The sequence below is a fragment of the Aethalodelphis obliquidens genome, unplaced genomic scaffold (assembly GCF_003676395.1).
Source record: "Aethalodelphis obliquidens isolate GAN/ISIS:26980383/991018 unplaced genomic scaffold, ASM367639v1 scaffold43, whole genome shotgun sequence".
In the NCBI taxonomy this organism is placed as follows: Eukaryota; Metazoa; Chordata; class Mammalia; order Artiodactyla; family Delphinidae; genus Aethalodelphis; species Aethalodelphis obliquidens.
Genome location: NW_020837987.1, coordinates 1,491,759 through 1,514,363, shown reverse-complemented (window position 1 = coordinate 1,514,363; position 22,605 = coordinate 1,491,759). Strand labels below are relative to the sequence as shown.

Here is a 22,605-nt window from a genome sequence, read left to right as displayed (position 1 = left end):
CACCATAGTAACCGGCTTGAGAATATACCCTTTTTTATTCCCTTCCCTTCCTTGCCTCACTTCCCCACACCCCTACCTGTTCTTCCTGAGATCATCCCGAATAAACCACTGGTACCAAACTCTCAGACATCCACAACCTGGGGATGGTCCCTAGAAGGAGATATTTGATATCAGAACCAGTTCTTTCAAAAGCAACGACAGTCAAAGCAAAACAAGAGTTGTGGTTGGACCCCCTCAAGTTCACAAGAAAGTCACGGAAACGTCTCATTGCTCAAGCGACCTATTTAGTGGAGATGCCAATCTAATTGCCATCTCCCACGGGAAGAGTCAGCATCACGACCCCTCGTGGTCTGCAAGAGCAACAGAACAGAACTGCACAGAACTCCAGGCTCAGCAGGGTCCTGGGGTGGGTCTGAGCCCTCCCTCCAGGCAGTGCTGCCACTGCAAACAGCCCTCCACACAGCAGCATCGAAGCATCCTCCCGAGTGGGAAGCTGCTAAGCACCACGAGGGCCCTTCCTATTCTGAGCCTATATGTGGTGTCCTCCAACTTCCCCCCGGCCCGTTCTGAGGTCTCCTGGGGACTCCAGCACATCCAGAAACAACCCCGCGCCCTCCACCAAGCTAAGCACCTCAGCGGGTTCTTGAATAACCCTGTTCCTACAGCCGCACCTCCCATCACGGCTCCCAAACTGCGCCTGTTGTCACAATGTCTCTGTGACTCTAGCCATATTCTCCTATCGCGTGTACTAGCATTTCCTTACTTCTTTTTTTTTGAACAACAACAACAAAAAAAACTGGCTCTTTTTACTCTTTACATTTATTCTAAAAGGAAGCTTTCTATCAGAACCATAAATGGAAACCCAGGAGTACTTGACGTAATTAGGAAATAGTCACATTAATGAAACAATGAAAACAGGAGCACGTTACTCAATTCCAGCTAGAATGAATTGCTCAAAAGGCTCTGGGACTAAGACACTCTCTTTCTGGGTTAAAAACTGTAATTAGTAAATGTAGGGGAGGCATTAAAGACAGAGCAGCACCAAACCCATATTTTCTTCTTGGTTTGAATCAGAAAGGTCAGAGAGAACTGAAAAGGGAATTCATCTCCCCTGACATTTCTGTGGGCTGTGGGTCATCTGAAACTATTACCGAGTCCTCGGTGAGTGGCATGTGCCCACACAGGACACACTGCATGTGGCTCCTCTCCTTTGCCTGACCTCCAGTTTGTCAATCTCCTCCCTAAATGGGGTATCTGGGCCCACACAGGTATCGCCCTGGACCTATCGCTGACCCACTGTGGTCAGGACACTCAGCATCTATTGATGCAGGCATGACCGCATCAGTGTCATGGGCTCAGGGTTGGGCCCGGCCTGCCACTGCTGCAGGGGTACCAAGGTCAGGCGCCAGAACACCCTGCTTGCTCTGCAAGGGTGCTGTCCGCCAGAACGGCCCCAGATGGCCGCCTGAGCTGGTAAAGATAGGCCTCAATTTGACCTCCAGCCTGGCAGGTGCATCTGCAATTCAAGGCACAGCTGCCACCCGAGGGAGCTCCCTGGGAAGCCACATGTTGCTACCGGATGAAGATTGAATGCACTTTGCAGCTGGGGCCTATGAGATCTAGTGGGATTCTCATAGGAGGAAGCAGAGTGCCACAAGTGGCAAGGCCATGCATGGACCAACTGCAGTAAGTTAGCAAACAGAAGTACCTTTTTAATGCACCAATTCCAGAAGCAACTTCAACTCGACCTTATGAACCGCAGAGTCAGCACTGCTGCTGGCTGTTGCAAATTGAATGGTGACTACGCAGGTCAGAAAGGGTTTGCAGCCGTTCAGGCTCTAGGCTTCTCCGCTCTCTCACCTGAAGGGAGTCTCCACCCCTGCAGCAGTGCAGACGCCACGCCCACAGCCATCCCTCTGGCAGGTGGGGTTCCCTTCCAGCATGCTGCCCCCTGAAACACGACCTGTTAATTCATTCAGGCAATGAATTCTCCAGGCTGTGAAGCTGAAGATCAATAGCTCGATTGACAATAAAGGACGTGAGTGACCACAGCCTGCGGAAGGCTGCCTGGACAGTCTTATCTAGAGCCTTGAGCCTGCCATGCCTGCTACTCCCAGAGGTAGATGCCAGGCGCCACTCGGGGGCCAGCACCTCAAGAACTTTCCGATGAGTAATGGAAAATGTGCTTGCCGTAGTTAAGAGACTTGGAGAATGGGAGAGTAATGCCAACTGGTCTTGATTTAGTTGGAAAAATGCATTCTATCATTTGTTGTTAACTATTAAAGTCATTTAAACCCTTCTGAGAATAGATCTAACACTGGGTTGCTTTGAAGGTTTGATATGTCTTGTAATCCATAGATTATTGAAGTTAATTTCTCTACTGAGATCCTGCTATCAGTGACATTGCATGCATACTCAAAAACTGAAGGAAAAAAAAAAAGAAAAAAGAAAGATTTTTAATTGGATTCCTGCTTCGCCTCAGTCCAGAAAAGTAGCAATGGTGGAAATGGCTAGATGAGGATCTAGGAGGAAAAGGGCATCTTAACTCCTTTCAAATCTTTTCCCAAGATATGTGTGGCCAAAGTCATGTTATTTGCACACAATTTGCCCTTCACTCATTTAGGAATCTTTTTTGGTTGTTTTTAGAGTGTCCCTTATAGGATAAGATAAAATGGGCAATAACAGTGTGCTGATTTATATCATTGTGAATCATTTTTTCTGTACTTGAAATTAATTTTAATTGAATCTCATCCTCTGGACTTTCATTTGCTTTTAAATGAGTTTCAGTCATAGAGTGAGAACGCAACTGACTCCCAGAGTTGACAAGTTTTTGTGTTTTGATCATAGATTATTATATAATGTTAACAAATGTTTGTTGGACTACAATACTGCATTTTAAATACTTTACAATCCTCGTGGTACTCTCAATCCACACAGTGTTTTCCAGGTAGGCCAAAAGCCGGTTAAATGTGTTACAAATGTAATTAATTTCCAGAAGGTACAATTGCCTCAAGAAGTGATTGCAAATAATTTACCAGTTTATGATCACCCTCAAGAAGCTGGCTAGCTGGGAAAGCCTTTTTAAAAATGATATTGGAATTGACACCCAGCACCAGAAGGAGAAAGAAAGGGAGAAAGAGAGGAAGGAAAGGAACTCCGTGGCTTTCTGGGCTGGTTTTCAAAGGTGCTCCCATGCCGGCCACTCCTCCAGCTCCACAAATTCCCCTCTCAGCTCCCTGTCATAGCTAATAAAACTCAGCCTTTGAACTGTCTTATAACTTGCCTAAAGACACATTGCTACTAAGTGGTAGAGCTGGGATGCAAACTGACTATGTGTAAGCTCCAGGATGGATCTGTGGGGCTGGGGGAGTCTGGGGGGTTATCTTGTTGACCGGTATAGCTCAAGTGGCTGGAACAGTGCCTGGCACAGAGTAGGACTCAATGCATATTTCTTGAAGAAATGAAGAAATTAGCTCCAGCACTTTCCACTGCAGTGTGGCAAATGCTGAAGCTGATGTTTCAAATGTCAAGCTATGTGGTACAGACAATGAGAGAATGTTCTATGATCATCAAGTGGGAGAAGACATGTGTTGCCTAGGGTCAACAGGACAGGCTACTAGAGAATGTGAGACATGATGCAGGCCTTGAATATTGGGTAGGTGGTGAGAGGGGAGGGCATTCCAAGTGGGATGCGTCTCAGGGGAGATAGGATATTGCAGAGGTGAAGATATAAAAGATGTGTGTGGTGGCAGGGATGAGACTGGGCTGCTTGCAATGGAGGGCTTGAGGATAACTTGGGCTGGCTGTTGATTCTAGATGCACAAAAACTGGGTGATACCAAGCAACAGCTCCCACCCTGACACTTACTGTGCCATTCATTATTCTGCAATGATTTTTGAGGGTCTACCCTCTACCAGGCACTGTGCTAGGAGCTAGGAATGCATTGACTACTGTTCTCATGGTGATTGCGGTCCCTCCAAGACGCTGGGAACAGCACTTTCTGTTCCTGCCAACACCAGGATTGCTCCAATGGATAATTTCAGCATCTTTCTTGGGCATTCTCAGTGTGCTTAAGACTCTGTATTTAAGGTAGATTTGACTGGAGAGAAAAGATAAATTTCTAGGCTGCAGTCGGTGAAAGGAAGACATACAAACAAAGGTGCAAGTTCTCCAAGGTGCAGATTTGAGACATTAGGAGTCAGGCAGGAGAGAGACAGACCTGTGTGGTTCTGAAAGGCTTCATTAAAGAACAGAAAAAGAGGGTTCATCCTGAAGGCTGGTCATGGATCGGTAGGGAGGAGCTAGAAAGTGTTCCAGGTTGAGTCTCCAGTGTCTTCAAACACTGTCTGAGCTGTGCTTTGTAGAGATAGATATTCACATGTACAGATATTCACACTTGTATTGAATCAGGAGTGCTGCTACACCTCGGAGAAAGAGATCACATGTCAGGGCCACAGTGGAAGCCACATTTTCTACAACACCCAGACTAAACACGCTGCACCTTCACCAACAGCTTTCTTCCCACTGATCCCTTCCTCCTGCTGCTAGGGGGATTGAGAATGTAAATAACATGGACGCTAAGAGGTGTTATCTGCCTGAGTCCATACGCACTCACACCCCAAACCATACCCCTTCCTTCAGGAAGCCCTTTGCAGAAGGAAAGTAAGGTGTGGCACCTGCCTGCCAGCCTGGCCTGATAATGGCCTCTCCTCATCTCAAAGACATCACTCCAGGCCCTGTGACCAGGCAGAAGGACCACTGCTGGGGCCCCTAGTGGCATCTCCCCACTAGCCCACAGAAGGGCAAAAGATTCAGAGCCTCTTTTTCCCTGTAACATCGCCCTGTACGGCCCTGGCTTGCCTGGAGACCCTACTCTTGTCACTCCTCCACTGGCCTTAGAAAAGCCACTCAGTGGCTAGGGTTTCCTTCCAACAAGCCCCATGACTACTGGTGTTACTGGGGCCCTTGGGGATCCACCCTTCTTGGCACAGATGTGGTACCTGAGGCCTAAAGAGGGTTTGAGACTCACCCAAGGTCAATCAAGGAATGAGTACAAGTACTCAGATCATCAGACATTGTGACTTTGGAAGCCCCAGAGTGTAAATAAATTGTTTTCAACTGTTTTGGCAGCAAAATCTCCCTTCCAACACAGTCCCTCAGCAGTAGATGACCTAAAGAGCTCAGGTTCCCTCCCTTTTGCTTGGTGTATACTCTACCCATTGTGATTCGCTGCCTCAGTTTCCCTGAGCTGCCAGATTGCATTGTTTTCCCGACCCTCAGGTTTTCCCAGTGCTGAGCCAGAGCTTCTGGAGCTTATAGTGAGTCTGCTGCTCTGAACAAGGCCGAAAGCTGCCTGATAGCTGGTGAAACCCTGCTGGGGGCTCTTAGCCTCTTCCCCATCCTCTCTCCCTCCCAGAAGTCCACTTCGAACCCTTTGGAAATCCAGTTACTTTGGGTTCTTTGGTACCTGTCTCTCAGACATTATTTTACATTATATTATTCATTATTTTACCATCCTGCTTCTAGCCTCAAGAGGCCCAGAAAATACTCCAAACAAGGAACACAGCCCTGTCAGCCAGTCTCCGCCTCTCTCTGTTCCCTGCAAGAACCATCTCTGGTCTTCAAAACAAGTCTTCAACCATGATGAGCAACCATAACTTTCTATTATAAGTTTAGAGGCAGAGGGAGTTAGTTGAACTTATCAGTTGGTTAGCATTTCTTTTCTTAAAGAACCTGTATAGTGGCTTTTATAAGATCTGCTTGCAGATGGAATCTCAGATTTTGGAGGTTCTAAAGCAAACCGTCAATGCTCATCATTCCAGAAGCAGATACAAATTCTTCAGGGGAAACCATTTCTAGATTAAATGAGGACTGATGGACTCACACAGGTCTTGGAAAATGCTGAACCCACCTGCGACCACCGCTGCCCACTTCCTGTGGGCACAACTTCTGTCCCATCTCATCTGCAGAGACCTATTACCCAGGACTCCGGGGACGGCATCTATGGGGTCACACAGCAGGGAGGGCTCGCAAAGGGCACCTGGATGCCGGGAGCTGGGATTGCCTGACCACCAAGGACGCCCAGGTGAGAAAGAGTCCCCAGGGGAGGAAGAAAAGTGCAGGAAGCCTCAAGTCATCTGAGGCCTGGGGATGAGCTGGGATTTCCTTGAGCCCCATTGTTTCAGGGCTCCCCACAGGTCCCAGGAATCAGAACACAGAAGACTTTGTGACGGCTACTTCCCAGCCAGAGAATCTTTTGGCTGAGAAACAGCAGCTGGTCTGGCTCCTGGGCCCCACCCCAGCCCTTCTTTGGAGAAGTAGACGGTGGTCTAGTTGCTAGCTCCTCCCCATATGCCACAGATGCACACGTGTAGCCACAGGGGGGCCGCGCTCATGACTGATTCTCAGGCGTCTGACGCCGCTGCCCTCAGCCCACCCAAACACATGGGGTCAGACTCCGGATGCTGGTGCCCTGGAGACACAATCTTCTAGCCATCAGGGGTAGGAGGTGCATTCTAGGGACTTGCTACAGAGATTTCAGCTCTCTTAAGAGTTGGCCCTTTACTGCAGTTCATACCCCAACAGTATAAGTAAAATCAGAGCTCAGATGGGGGTGTAGAAGGGAGAGGATTGAGTGGCCTGTGGGAATGTCGGCCACCAGGGAAGCTAGAATGCATCCTCCACTCCAGAACCACTGGGTGAATGTGGGTCTTCCTGAGGGCAAGACGGCAAGAGAGAGACGGAGGGGAAGGGAGGTAGCCAGCAAGGGGTGAGGGGAGAGGGAGAATGGGGCTTTCACACTCAGCGATCACAGCTGCCCAGTTCTAACCATACACCTGTAGAAGTCAAGAATCCAGAATATCTAACCAAGACTGTGTTCTCAAAAAGAGAGAGTCTACCAGCAGAAAGAAAAAAAAAAAAGCAGGTTTCCATTATGGAAAGGATGTATCTAGTGGTGGCAAAGCAGGCCATTGCAGATAGGACCTCAGAACACACTAGAACAATATAATGGAACATCTCACTGTTAGTGGTGTCCTGAGATCTGAAGATTTAAACTCTCTTCTAAGACATTTGATTCCATCCTGTTCACACAACTTGATGTGTCTGTTGGGGATTTAGGGACAGAAAGAGATTGACTGGTCTCGCTCGTGGCTGCAAGCTTATGCCTCCTTGCATCCTGCCCTTTGCTGGCCTCCTCCTACACTGACTGTGGGCTCAGCCAGGTGGCATGCTTTGGTCAATGGGACAACAGTAACTTGATGCAGGCAGAGTCAAGCAAAAGTGTTTGTTGCATTTCTGTTTGCTCTCTTGGGCCCCTGCCTCTGACATGAGAACAAGTCCAGACCAGCCTGCTGGAGGAGGAGAGACACATGGGACAGAACCAAGTAACCCCAGCCAAGCCCACCCTAGACCAGCCAGCCTGCTAGCCAGGAACAGAGGCATGAGAAAGTCTGGCTAAGATCAGTTGAGACTGGCCTGGATCAGCAGAATCACTTAGCTGATCCAAAGACCAGTGAGAAAAAACGTATTGTTGTCATTTTAACCACTAAGTATCGGGGTGGTTTATTACACAGCAGTAGCTAACTGCAACAACTGTAGCGGAAAACACCACATGTACGCTTGTAACCAGGGACAAAACATTTTGCCTCTCCTTGTTTTAGCTCTCTAAGCTCTCTTACACTCCAAGGATCTTAGCAGTGATTTTCTAGATATAATTAAAACAACTAATACTGCCACCCTCATAGCCAGTAGCTCATACCTAATGATCAATAACTTAGCCCCAAACGCAGAGCTAGGTCCTTTGCATGCATGACATTATACAGTCATGTTGGGTAGATACTTGCATTATCCCCATGAGGAATCTGAAGCTCAGCAAAGCAAAGCAACCTGTCTAAGGTCACACAGCTACAAGGGGCAAAACTGGGACACAAACTCAATTCTAGCTGATGCTAAAGCTTGTCCTTGTAAATAGGGCACTACGATAGAAAAGAGTCTGTCCAGAACCTGGATGACCCTCATTCGACTAAATGCCAAACCCTAATCAATGAGGAACCAAAGCCCCATTTTAGGAAAGATCTGGTAAGAAGAGTCCTTTGAGGGCCACACCTCAAGTGAGAAGTGTCGGCCTTGAGACATCATTACTGCACCAGGAAGTGGACAACTTTCCAACCGAGATGGTTCTGGAAGAGACTGGTATTTCAACAGCTGAAGGGTATATGCATTCATGTTCTGTAAAACCGGGACTTTTGAATAGCGCAGCCCCATGTGAGGAGAGAGCTTTCCTTATGTCACACACGCCAACACCTTCACAGCAGTGGGATCCACCAGAAAAACCGAGGTGAGCCCAAGCTACATCCTCAGCGCTCTGACGTGGCCAAGAAACAGGCAGAAGACCGAGAGACTATGACCGAGAGAGAATCTGAGCAGAAAACCGTAACACGTTTTCTTTGCAAGCCAGGCTCAGAAGCCCCGGGTCCTGTGCTGTGACACATCCCTGATACATGGCACAGCGGAGTCTTAAGTCAAACAGGCATCTCCATTTCTGGAAGCATCATGGCATTTTACTGGTCGACTCCCCGCTCACCTGTAGGAAACCTCATCCAGTGACTCAGTTTCCAAACTTTCAGGTCTCCGAGTCAGATGAACATTTTTTTAAAATCTGAAATTGCAGGGCAGATGTTACAGCTTTCCTCCAAAATCCCTTCACATTCCACCTCGGAACTTTAAAACAACAATTTTATTTAGAGAGCTGATGTATCCCAAGTAAATAGGACACAGTGCGGGTGAAGGCAAAGGGACCAGGAGGCGGTTATTGGATCTATCAGCACAAAAGCTGCACTGTTGCTGGCAGCCAAGGCTCCGCCGTCCCTGTACCTTTCAAAACTAATATGTAACCATATCTGTTTTAAAAGAGTGATTCATTTTCCTCCCATTGCCTGCGAAACTCTCTTCATCCCCACCACAGGAAACTTGAGTCTGATTTTAATGAGCTTCAATTGGAATGTGGCCTTTGAAAAGTAGTGCATTTGAAAAGATGGAACATTAAATTTTGTAATGATGTAAAACATCTTCAATTTTTGACAGGACAATGGTGCTTATTGTACTTTATGAGTCCACTGGCGATTCAAAGGTCACTTTGTATATGACTCCACAGACAGGGGCAGCACGGAATGAAAATTAGGTTATATGTGATCAGCTTTATTATTAATCAGACGAAAATGGATTTTTAACATTTTTCTAATGAGCAACAGAGAAGGAAGAAAATACCACGAATAAAACTACAGAAGAACAAGAACGACCAAGGCTAAAAATGCACCACGGCCATATCTAAAAATGTGCTTTAAATCTAAAATACTTAAATACTATCTCAAGGAATAAAATGCAGCTGCATATTTTGGTGTCATAAATACACAGAAAACTGCTGAAATACCTACTCTAATTTACTATCTCTGTCCTTTGTTTATAACTAACTAATGAACTGATTTCTCTGCACAGTATATTACCACAGTCCCCAAGAACACCAGACTGCGTGAGGTGGTGTCACTATTTCCATGATAAATCCTGTTTTTCAGGGGTTTATAACTCAGCTGTAAATATGTAATTCAGACTAAAACTTGGCATACAAGGCCTCAACCAGAAAGCACATTTACGCTACAATCACCACTCCACCCCCATCTGATTTTTTAAATCTTTCTATGTGTGATATTTTGGTATTGAAGAGCTGGGGTGTTGAAATGGAGAAAAAAAAAAAAACAATAAGTAAAAGTTGAAGAGTTGATTGTTTTTTCATTTCTTATTTGAATCTGAAGGCTATTTTTCAACATATACTCTGCAAAGCATATGAAATAAATAGACTTCACATCCCAAGGAAATCAAACCAGGCACAGAGGCATATTTAAAATTCAGCTCTGAGGAGCGTGCCTCAGGGAAGCAGGCAGCGATGTGCAGGCTTGGGTGAGCTTTCCCAAAGAAGCACACCACTCCAGAAAGGGCCAGCTCCTCTCACCTGACCGCTCACCTAGGAGGATGGCTGAGTTGCTCAGAGCACTTCCTAGGGCGAGAAGCAGACCCAAGCCCCACGCACATCTGGAAGCTCAGCAAGAAGCAAAACCCGCAGTCCTCACAGGGGAGCCGAGCCCGGAAATGTACCCCGTGGGGCACAGGGGGAAGCAAGGAGGAGAGAGTTGATGGTGTGGTGCAGCAGGTCCCCACTCCCGTGACCAGAACCTGGCTCTCTAGCCCACAGTACCAGGTATGAAAATGGCCAGTGTCAACACTTCCTTCTGAGACAAGAGTAAGACCACCTGTGTCTACCAGACAGCTACCTAGATGTCCCCAGGGGGTAAGGAAGAGGGAGGCATAAAGAGCACACGGGAAGGAAAGTGAAGTCCAACAGTGAGCCTGGCACTCCCGGGATGTGTGGGCCAGGGGGATGGGGGTGGGGAGAGGGAGGGCCCAGCTCGGGCCTAAGACTGCAGTGGGCATAGAGGAGGCAGAGGGAAGGTGCTGGAAGAGCACGGGGGCCACGCACCGGGGCTCAGGGAGTGAACCGTTTCAGCCTCTGAGCTCACGTCACCACTAAAACCCGAATCTGCGAAGCCGCTGTCACTCACTGCATCCCTGCCCAGCCTCCTGTCCTCCCAGCCCACACCGTGGGCCCCTCCCCAGTGCTGGCTGCTCACACCCAGCAGACGTAAAGCTGGGGTCGGGCCACCTCATGATTTGTGGGACCCACCACAAAATGAAAACGCAGGGCCCCGGTTCAAACATTATTAAGAATTTTAAGATGGTGACAGCAGAGCATTCTCCCAATAGCAGGGCCCTTCTGCGCTCAGGGCCTGCAGGGCTCCCATGGCTGGAGGCATCACAATGGTCCACCAGGCTGTAGACTGTCCCCGTGGCCCTTGCCTGACCCTCTTCTACAAATTCCCTAGCGGTACAAGCGGCTCGTGTCCTCGGGCCTGTGGCCTCGCTGTCCCTGTCTAGAGCCTGCTCCCCAGACCCTCCTGCGCTGGCCTCCTTCGTGTCTTTGCTGGAATGTCACCTCTCAGGCCGTGTCTCTATCCCCCCATGTAAAGTAGCAGCCCCGCCCAGGCGCTCACACAATTCTTCTTTACCTTATTTTTCTCTAGAACCTTAGAACCCCTTAACCGACTAGTTACTTCATTGGTTCACTGGGCACCACCCCACCCCAAGGACGTGAGCTCCCGGAAGGAGCTTTTCTTGACGGCTGGGTCTCCAGTGCCTAGAAAAAGACCAGAGCAGAGGGGAAACATGGCCCTGGGATCTATGACCGCGTTGTTCATCGCTGTGCCCGGATGCTTGGAGGAGTGACTGGCATGTGAGAGATGGTCCATAAATACTGGTGAATGAAATAATGAATGAATGAATGAGAGAATGAGTGATGGCTGCATAGTACCTCCTGACTTTGTTTCCTGCAAACTCAGGAATCCCCTGCTCAGACTTAAGGGGTGAGGGGGAGGGGCTGCCCAGGTGGAGACAAGCCAGTGTCAATCTGTGCCGATGTAGATGTGTCTGCGCAATGCCAAGCCCAGGTGTCAAACCTCAGCCCTCGTCCTTCCAGCTGTCACTCTTCCATGAAGGGCTGCACTTGACTAAATTCAAACCATGCTATGACTTCACGTCCCACCTATGAAATAACTCCAACAGGATGAAGCAGAGGCCGGGAGGGGAAATTCATTGACTAAAAATATATGAGTATTATTTTTATATTTATTTATTCCATTGTATATATGTGTATGTGTGTGTGTGTATAGATATGCTTACATATACTTGATCCTGGTGGAGTGCCTACACTCACTTTTGTTAACACACTAAGCTCTGGCCTGTCATGAGTTCTCCCCAACACGGCACCAGAATCACCTGCTTCCATGTAAGCAACCTTGTAAGAAGAGCTCTGTATCTACTAGAAACCAGGAAGGCCTGGCGTCCACACCTGTCCAACCTGAACACTCCTGTTGCTATGCAAGCCCGTTGTCTGTGCCTGACCTTTGGCAGCAGTGAAAGGAGCAGGCCCCTGCTATTAGGACCAGCCGTTTGCATTAGTCATGTACTTCCTGGGGGCACCTGCAAGCCAGCTTCCCCAAGGAAACACTGGGAGGACGTATCACTAGGCTGTCCCCTGAAGAGGAACCCACCTAGGGGCCTTGCACGTCTCCTCAGAGTCTCCTCCCCCAACCTTAGTTCATGCATATCCCTGCCCTCTGGCCCCACTACAAATCCTCCCTTATGTGCATAGAACATCACAAGTAGTGCTGAGGGAAAAAAACAGTCTTTCCACTTAACTGTCTCACTTTGAGAGCAGATAGGGTGTCTTAAGGTTGTTCCTTATTTCACCTTTTAGTATTGGGAAACAAATAGTGTCGCAGCTAATACAAAAGGTGGGCTACCTCTTGTCTCCCACAGAGGCCAGAATGGCATGAGATGCAAATAATATAGCAACCAGATGGGAGAAGAAACACTAAAAAAAAATTATCCAGAAATAGCTATTCATTTGAAAGCAGTTTTCCCAGACAAGAACAGGGATCCTGAAAAGAGAACGGAGCAGTCAGTCTTGACAACGGGTCCCCCAGCACCTCAGAGTAGCAGCATCTATCATCAGGCCGCCGTCAGAAGACATCAAGGAGAGGCTGAACCTAGTGCCGGTCAAGGTCAGTGTGGGGTGGAGCTTCACAGCCACAGGCTGGTCTGAGCAGCCGTCCTTGGTAGAAAGTCGTCTGCCTTTCTCCAAGGAAACTTGACTCAGATTTCCAAGGCTTTGGTCCACGTTTTCCAGGTAACTTGTTGGGTGTGGCCATTAAGGGTCCCGACTAGCTCCAGCTCTCTACCCATGGGATCCCTAAGAGGAAAACTGTAGGCTATCGTCAAAAGAATTGACTCTGCCAGGGGCAGTCTTGGTCTGTGGAGATGAGTGACCCTCAGCTTGGGGGACCTGGGGGAATGGCTGTGTTTCTCATGGGGGGATGCCATGTTCCCAAGGTCATGTGACCAATTCTCTTAGTTTCAGGTGTTGTTTTTAAGAGTTGGGTTACTGTGCAAAGAGTCAGTCATGGTGCCTCCCCGAGACCCAGCAGTCTTCCAGTATGGGAGGTCAGGCCTACAGGAAGACCCTGAGTCCCACGAATGCACAGAGGTTTTCAGGGCAGCAGAAGGAGCCCAATGTTGGGAGTCAGGAGGCCTGGGCACCTACCCTGACTTTCACTGCCATTAACTAACAGGGCAAGTCATTGTTTTCTTCTGGACCTTCATCTTCCCCCTTCTGCAAAAATGGGGAAGAGTCCCAGTCCCAGCTCTGTTGACCACACAGGGCCATAAAGAAACTCAATGAAATCTCATTGTCTGGGAAAGCCTGTGGAAACGCTGGTCTCACACACACAGGGTGCACAGGCCTGAGGGCTAAGAGCCCCGGATGCCTGTTCCTTCCCCATGCCAGAGTCTTTCTCTTCACTCTCCCCACTCTTGGAACATGCATCCCCTAATCTTTGCCCAGCTCCCTCCAATGTCACCTCCTCAGAGAGTTCTCCCTAACCTTCACGATATGTGATTCTGACCTTCCCATGTTACTCTCTAAGCCTTTGCCACTTCATCATCTTCACATCATTTATCATAAGCTGAACTTATATTTGTCTTTTTTTATGATCAGTGTTCCCCCATGGAATGTAAGCCCCATGAAGGCTGGAATCTCAACTGCTTTGTTGGTGACCATCTCCCAACTCTCTGCAACAATTTGATGTGTACTAAATAAATGAATGGCCAAATTCATTTCCTGTCACAGATTCTTTTCCTTTGTAAAAGATTTGGAGAAAATGCTGTTTCTTCCTTCTCCAGCACAAAGCCAGTGGAGTGGAGGGTGGGGTCTAGGGGTGGAGGCCACAGGAACCCCCAGCATGCTCTCCACATGGCATAAGATCTTCCTTCTCCCACCTCCTTCCCCACACCCCACATCTGTTCCCCTTTTGTGCTTCTTTGTCCCACTTCACAGCCTGCTCTTAGCACTGGAGCCTGGCACCCTCATGTGACCATTAGTCCATGAGTCCCCGCTCCCAGGGTTGCACCAGGAACCAGCCTTCCCAATGCAGGCTGCATACCTGGGTCCCTGCAGAGAAGAGCAGCCTCAGAAGGAGAGATTTCTCTTTTCAGATCAGGGCTCTTCTCAGCGTTTTTGCAAGTGACAGCTTGTTCTAGCCAGAGATGACTATACAACTGTGAACTCATTGCCATTAGATCCAGGGCTACGTTAACCTAAGAAGCCCACCTCTTACCCTTGCTTCCCAAGTGGCCTGGCCCTCTGCAGAGGGAGGGGTGTAGTAAAACTTGCCCCAACATTGCAGGGACGAGTCACAGGAACACCTCCCTTGTTTAGGTACTGATCCCCAAGAGGCAGAGGCTGCCTACGGCTGCCCCAGATGGCAGAATGAGGGCCAGTTACAGGGACCTGCCTAGACACCTGGAAGCAGCAACTGTTGTTTCTGGTTCAACAACCAAGGCAAGTCCTCTCCCTAATCTGCATCTGGAAAATGACCTCTAAGGTGACTTCTAGCTCTGATAGTCTAAGAATCTTCCATTTCATTATGGAGGGACTAATTTTGGCCTCAATGAGCTCTAAAAACAAAGCAGGCTGCCTGAGGGGCATCAGAGATGCTGTGGGGGAGGCTCATGCCTTTGAGACCCTGGGATAGAGCTGGATGCTGCGGGCACACAGGTCAAAGAGCCTGGAGAGGCAGCAGGAGAAGGAGGCATATGGAGAAAGGAGTAAGGCGGTGTGGACTGGAGAGGGTCTGTATTCCTGTTGAAAAACGTGGGCACCGTCATTTGTTCTCCTCACTGAAGAGTCTCTGCCTGTGGGTCTGATGCAGCTTCCCTGGGTTTCCTCTTTGGGAGGTCCCTAACTTTGGACCTCAGCAAAGCCGGGAGCAGACCCACAGAGGTATGCTGCCCTCAGCCTGTCAGTGACTCCCGAGCTCCCGAAGACGCCCCTGCCGTGGAAGTGCACACAACTCTGCCAGGGACACAGTCTGCTGGCTGCCGGTTCTGAGCGACCAGCCCCTGACCCACTCCTGCCCTCCCCTCTCCAGGAAGCAAGTCTTTTCTTAGAAGAGTACCTATGGGGCCTCTTAAAGCGGGAAACGTGCTAAGATGTGAAAAAGCCAGAACCCAAAACACGGGAAGGGCGACTGTAAAAAGAGGCTGAGTGCAAACAAGCCGCTGATGTCCGGGGAAGTGGGGGGGGGGGGGCAGTTAGGAGCACCGCGGGCCCAGCGTGAGGCCCACTTGTCTCCTTTTGAGGAGCAGGGGACAGCTGACCGCTTGTCCACGGGATGTGCTTTGATAACTCCCAGAAATGAGAGGGTGTTTTATGGGAGGGTAATTGGGCGTAATTCCCTTCATGACTTCGAGTCTACAGGCAGCCTCTACAGCTGGCCCTTATTTGGGACCCATCAGCAGCAAATGTTTTTTTTCATGGCCAATTTATTAAAGAGTCCGTGTTTTTGAGGAGACGTCATGGACACAAAAAGGGGTATATTTATTGATATGTTTAAAATATAGGTTTTTAACTCCATTCCTCAGCCCTTAAAAACAAAGTAAAGAGATAGACGGATACAATTATGTTCTGACTAGTTTCTGCCAGCCTGCCCAATGGGAACGTTTGTATATAGTTCTCAGTGGCGCTGAAATCTGCTTAGGAAAGCAACAAGTCCTTTGTTCCGTTGACAACAGTTATTACAATTAATTCATTTTGTGATTGGTACTTGCGCTGAGTGACAAGATGTTATTTTACCTCAGTAAAAGTTAAAGTGGTAATACCTACATGTGCAGTGCTTGCAGGATTGCTCTCCCTCACGGGGGAGAAGAAAAGACCGACTCCGGCTGTCTGCTCAGCTGCCCCCTCCCCACACCAGCACGCCCAGTTTGAGCTGGGAGGAATGTGCTGGAAGTTTCTGTTTCCCACCCCCCGCCCCGCCCCGGGTCTCTTGCAAAGTTTTCACAAAGGCATAAGGTCCAAAGTTGACATGATTTGGAGGGAGAGTGCCTGGGGAGCGAGCCGAATGCCACAACGTGAGTTGGGTGGTAAATCTTGTCACTTGACTTGTCACCATTTATCCAGCTTGGAATTTCACTTGAAGGCTGGGTACTCCCAGCTGTACCCCAGGATTTCTCAAATCCTGTACTATTGACATTCTGGGCCCGATAATTCTTTGCAGGCCTGTCCTCTGCATTGCAGGATACTGCTAACCACCCTGGCGCTTACCCACTAGGTTACCAGGAGCACCCCCCAACGTCTCCAGTATCTCCAGATATTGCCAAATGTCCCCTAGGGGGAAAAACATGCTTGGTTGAAAAGCACTGCTGTACCTCACTCTCCAGACTGTTTTTGTACAGTAGATAGAAGGTTCAAGAGCCCTCCTCTGACTTATCCTGTCTCAAGCTCTCTGAGCCCATCTGACCCAGAGGCAGGTTCTGGTCACAGCTCCCCAGAGAAAAGGGCACAGGAGCACAGTTGGCCTTTTGTACCGTTGAGAGGGAGTGGGCAAAGGAGAGCAGTGGGATAGAGGGACTCAACACCTAAGCAGCAATTTCAAAGGACATTTCTCCTAAGGAGCCCAGACTTCCCTTCAGCCAGGGTGACTAAAAAAAGGCACTTTCTGGTAATAGGGCCTTCCACCCTCATCAGGGTCTTCAGAAATGTATAATATAATAAATGCCTCAACACAAAAATATGTTGAACATAGCTTGTCTCCACTCATCATTATGAATTTCAGTAATTACACACCAGGATTCGAAAAATTCTGGTTATCTGAATGTTCCGGCAGCTGGGCAGATAAGTAGAACCTCCTCTCTGCTCATTTATTTGTGTTGATTAGACATTTGGCTTTTTACTCAACTTTCCTAGGTAGATGCTACCACATCACATGGAGGAAGGGGTGCAGGTGGGGGATGAGGCCATCCTGGTTCTGGATGGGATTGTCTCAGGAAGGACATATTTTGGGGGGCAGGAGGTCCTGAGGAGCAGAGCTGGCAGGGGTCATGTTCCTCTGACCTGTTCACCCACCACCTCCTTCTTTACAGCAGTCCAGTTGGGTTTATGTAGCAGAGACACACAGTGACAAAGTGCTAAATTCTTAGCCATTGAGCCCAGGTCCCAATGCATCAGGACCCGGGCCCAGTGCATCCTCTTTGCCACCCCAGAGCATGGCTGGATGTTGCCAGGGTCCCCAGCCAGTCCAACATCCTTTCAATACGAACAACTCAGCAGAACCTGACTTGTACTGTACATCTGCATTGGAAAGCCATTGACAGGGAGCCACAAAAACCCTTCCACTGTTTTTGTTTTTGTTTTTGTTTTTTTTAGCAGTATTTATCACCTTCTCAAAATCAGTTGCATATTTTAAATGAAAACAAATGACTATTTCTAGATTAATCAATACTTGCATCTTTGCCTTTTAAGAAGTAAAAAGTTGAATGTAAAGAAATCCTTATCTTTGCTCCCATCAATCTAATTTTAATATAATTCAGTATTTAATACATATAATCCTCTTTGTCTGTGCGGAACAACATCATAAAAAATGTGAACGATTCCATGGTATCCAGGACCTTGTGAGGTGGAGACGTGGCCTCTTCCCCGTACACTCCGGGCCTCAGTGCTTTTCTCCTCTCCTTCCCGGATGATGAGCCGTTTATTCCTATTCAGTCTAAAGAAAAGGGTTTATGTATTTAATGATTCTAAAACCAAAATGCTACCTACTATCTGCACAATTGCCATTTTATCTCTTTAAACTTCTCCAGTTGACGTTTTTAAAAGGGCAGAAGCAGAAAACCCGTATATAATACCTAATTTGTACATCTGCGGTTTCCCTCTGACGGGCACAGGCACCATATGTTTTTAATTATCATAATAGCCCTAAAGAACCTGTTCGGTGGGAAACACATATGATCCTTTTATTACTGGTTTGTAATTTAAACAGTTTTAACAGAAAAGGTCTGGCTGGAGGGGAGTGACAGGCTCAAAGGCCTAAGATCCCCGTCGTCGACCTCTGGAAGCTCAAGTTCAGATCCCACCCACCAGGCGGGACTGCCTTCTCCTGCTTGACAGAGGTAATTGGTCGCATGTGAAGCGGCTCTGTGGGACCTTAAAAGACAGGATCTGTGATCTCCAGTGATGCTGGGGTTTGGTCAGAGCCTGACACGGTGAGCAGAGGGTTGATAAATATTATCTTAGTCTGACCTCTGCTGCTTTCACAGCTGGGTGCTGGTCCCATGGCAGCCCCCGTCTGGAGGGTCTACTGGTGCCTTGGGCCACCCACTCTCCACTCTCCCCCACCTGGACCTCAGGGAACAATTGCAAGGTGAGGGGTCAGGTTTCCTTGAGGCCCCCTCACTTTGGGGAGGGCAAGGGAGACACAGTTTTTTCCCTGAGGCTGAGAAGTATAATAAATACAGTCCTAAGAATAATTCATTCACCGATTGGGAGATGGAAGGAACCTTGGGATGATCCAGTGGATGAAGAGGTGAGGACCCCGAGGGGATGGGAAGAGACCTGCTCAGGGTCACAGGCAAGTTCTAGGCCAGCTCGGTCACATGGAGCACACCTGACCGCACCCGGTGCCCCACCCTGCTTACTCCTGGATGACAAGCCCCAGGGTCTCTCTGTGAATGGCATCTCTGCTTGAAATTGCCGCATCTTCTCCTGGGACCCAGAGCTACAAGATGGCAAGGTCAGGCGATTTTTATTTATTGGTTGGTTGGTTTATTCATTTTTGACGCATCCCAACCAAGGGTTAAAGGCTCAGGGAAGCACCACAAGGTAAGGCAGCAAAATGTCCCCCTCAGGGGTCTCCCCTGCCTGCCTGAATCTCAGCCTCTTCACCTACTTGCTGAGTCCCCTTGGGTAAGGTAAGTGGCTTCTCTGTGCCTCCATCTCCCCATATGTAAAGCTGGAACAATAAAAGTTACATCTACCTCACTGGATTTTTATAAGGATTAAATGAAAGAATAACATTTGCATTGTCTATGTAAGGTATTTAGAATGGGAGTTGGCCCTGGCACATAGTTAAGTATTTATTATTTAAAACCAAACTTGGTAGATGGAAGGATAGATAGCTCAGAAGTCCCGATCCTACGGGTGAAGGTAAGGGGATAATTCCTTGGGCATGGGGAGATCAAGGGGGAAACTGTCACTGTCCTTAAACACCAGAGCCAAGATGCTAGGTTTGGAATGGGACAAAACCTTCAGGTTATAACTGCTTTCTGGTAACTTTTCAAGACATCCGGGGGCGGGGGCCGCGTTAGGAGTGATGGCCATTGGACATCCTCGGCCTCTCCAAATGGCAGGCCTGATTCCACTCAGCTGCCATGAAAGTGGCTTTCTCGTTTCCACTACTGGTTGGTTTTAGCATCCAAATGTGACTCTATGATATTGTATTACTTTGACTCTTTTTTTTTTTTTTTTTTTTTGTCAGAGCCTGATATTGGAAACGCAATACCGCTGACCTTTGAACAACGTGGATTTGAGCGGCTCGGGTCCACTTACACGCAGGTATTTTTCAATAAATATGTACTGTAAATGTATTTTCTCTTCCTTCTGATTTTCTTAATGACATTTCCTTTTCTTTAGCTCACTTTATTGTACGAATACAGTATATAATACAATGTACAAAATATGTGTTAAATATTTATGTTATGGGTAAGGCTTCCAGCCAACCATAGGCTATTAGTAGTTAAGTCTCATAGGGAGTGAAAAGTTATGCACAGATTGTCAGCTGTGTGGGGGTCGGCACCCCAAACCCCTGCATTGGTCAAGGGTCAACTACATATTATAGAAGAGGTATAATATAGCTGATAATACCAGTCGCTATCATCTAGCATGTGCTCTTTGCCAGGCTCAGAGCACAGCACCGACACATGTGTCTCCGTCACTTGCTGTCCCTGATGCTGCAGGGCAGTCACCTGGTGCCCGTGGGCACTGACTAAGCTGGGGCTCAGAGAGGCTCTTTAACAGAATGCTCATGACTTAAGAAGTTGGAAGGCTTTTCCATTGAGTAGAAAAATAACATTGGGCAAGTCACCTGACATGTCGTGGTCTCAGTTTCCTCATTCATAAGATGGGTTCTGCTGACCAGGTGAGTTTGGTTATGCAGAAGTGACTGGGAACCAGAAAGGCTGAAGAAGGACCAGCTGGTGCGGGGGCCTTCCCGTGAAGATGGGCCTGCACTGGGGTAGCCCGCCTACCTGGAGGGCGAGGCTAGGACCGAGTCCATAAGTAACAGGGACATCTTTCCACACTGTCCCATCTTTCCTCCTGCAGGACAGGCTCTCTCTGGGTCAGTAGGTGGACAGGCATTCATCTGGTCAACCCCACCCTTGGGGGAGGAAGGAGGGAGTCACATGTTCAGAGCTGGCCCTCCAAGTAACCCCAGAAGACGAGAGGAAGCCTTCTCGTAAGTTTAAATAAAGGGGGGCTACAAAGCCCCCACCCCAGAGGGACTGCTCTTTCCTTTCGGCAAGAAGAGGGCCAGATGGCCACCTCCTTTTGAGACGTAAATGGTGACCTCCTAACTCAACAAACAGCAAGTGCATCTTTTTTTTTTTTTTTTTTTTTTTTTTGCGGTACGCGGGCCTCTCACTGTTGTGGCCTCTCCCGCTGCGGAGCACAGGCTCCGGACGCGCAGGCTCAGCGGCCATGGCTCACGGGCCCAGCCGCTCCGCGGCATGTGGGATCTTCCCCGACCGGGGCACGAACCCACATCCCCTGCATCAGCAGGCAGACTCTCAACCACTGCGCCACCTGGGAAGCCCACAAGTGCATCTTAATCAGAGAGCGCCCTTCCTGTCCACCAGAAAAGGCGATTGCACCAACCCGCCCCTCAAGGGAACAGGCTGCCTCAAGGGGCTGGAAGGCAGACCACAGGCCCCGGGGGCTGACCCCTCCACCAGCAGCGACTGTTCCCCACACACACACTGCCTGCCTGACTGGTGCCAGCCCAGCTCAGCTGCCCAGCCAAGCCTAGGCTGGGGTGAAGGCACCTCTGAATTTCCAGTTCTGGGAATAATAACTCACATTACTTCGATCCCATCTGCACCCAGTGAAGGCAGAGCAGGGAAAGGAGCATAAAACACAAAGTTCCCACAGTCAACATCTGTCTTAGTGCAAACAATGGACCATTATCTTGTAAATAATTCTGATTGAGCTGCAGCAGTTTCCTCCTGAAGCTGGAGGTCGGGGAGCATGCGGAGGGTGCTGCTGGGAAGCCGGCCTGGGCCACCGGGCGCTGCTCTAAAGCCTCTCCCCCCGCCCTAGTCACTCAACCTCTTCACCCAGGCGGTGAGCACCCTAGCGCTGCCCACACAAGCAGGCCTTCCGACCAGCACCTCCAAACCACGGGCGGCTTCCGGAAAGTTCCTCCCTGCCTCCATCCTCTCCTTTCTGCTGGCTTTTCTCTTCTTCCTCTTTCTCACTCTATTTCCCACTCTCCTCACTCCTCCAGATGCCACCTTTACCATGTTTCTTCTACTCTGTTCATACCGATTTTCTCTCCTCTTACTGTTTCCTTTCCTGCCCTTTTATCTTCCCAGGTCTCCAGTTTCCCTTTTTCCTGCCTTTTCCCTTCTCTCCTCTTCGACCTCACCTCCTCCTCTCTCCTTTCTCTCTCCATCTGCATCTCTGTCTCTCTGCTCTTCAGCCCTCTCTCATTGTCTGGTCTTTTCTGCTCTTGGTCCCGCTGGGGCGCTCTCTCTCTTCCCTTCCTCCCATCCCAGGCCCCTGGGGCTTGCCCACCCCTCCAGACTGTCTGTGGGACAGATGGCTGGAGTACGTCCAGTCTGGGGATTCCAAGGCCTACAGGTCCCACCTGCTCCCTGGCTCTGTCAGGCTGTCAGGCCTGCGCAAGCCCGACTGGACGCACTGTGCCCACAGGAACGTCTCTTCCCACCACTGGGAGAGAACGTCTCTTCCCACCAAATCCAAAGACCCTTTCCCTCCCATGTGTTCCAGGATGCCGTGGTCAGCCTGCCTCTGCACTCATGCATCTCCTGCAGAAAAACCCAGTGTCATGAAACAGAGCTGGGGCTTCACAAAACCACCTAACATTAGGGAAATCCAGGTGTTCGCCTGTTCAAAGGAGAGAGGATAACTCACTTTGTGAGGGCATGTATCCCAAAGCCCTCAAGAAAATTCCCCTGTGATTTAAAATTAATTGCCTGAGTGTGATTTTGAGACAAGACTCCCAAAGTTTCCATGTAAAGCAAAGAGCCATGGTACAAGAATCTTATTCCTACTAGTTGACCACTAGAAAAATTTAAAAATCTCCTAATTGTCAATCCTTTGCAGCATTAGAAAACAGGGCAAGGAGCTCAGTTGGAGTGAACAGGGGTGATGTCTGCACATCCCAGGAATGGGATCACTGAGACAGAGCACAGCTTCCTCTGTGGAGGTGTTCACGCTGAGGATGGAAAAGAATCCCGGTGAGGCTGTCTAGACAAAGGCCTTCATGTGGTGAGTACAGGTGGGCAAGGATGAGGGGCTCCCTGCTTTGCAATACTGTACCCAGATTCTCTACCCACTTGGCAAGGTCTTAGGGGGCATGAGTC

The 22,605-nt window shown here is 48.9% G+C and overlaps 1 protein-coding gene across 1 annotated transcript in view; it reads right to left on the bottom strand.

Moving 5' to 3' along the window:
• Nucleotides 1-22,605, bottom strand: part of ZNF536 (zinc finger protein 536) — a 288,952-nt gene that overhangs the window by 108,669 nt on the left and 157,678 nt on the right. The window lies entirely within an intron of this gene.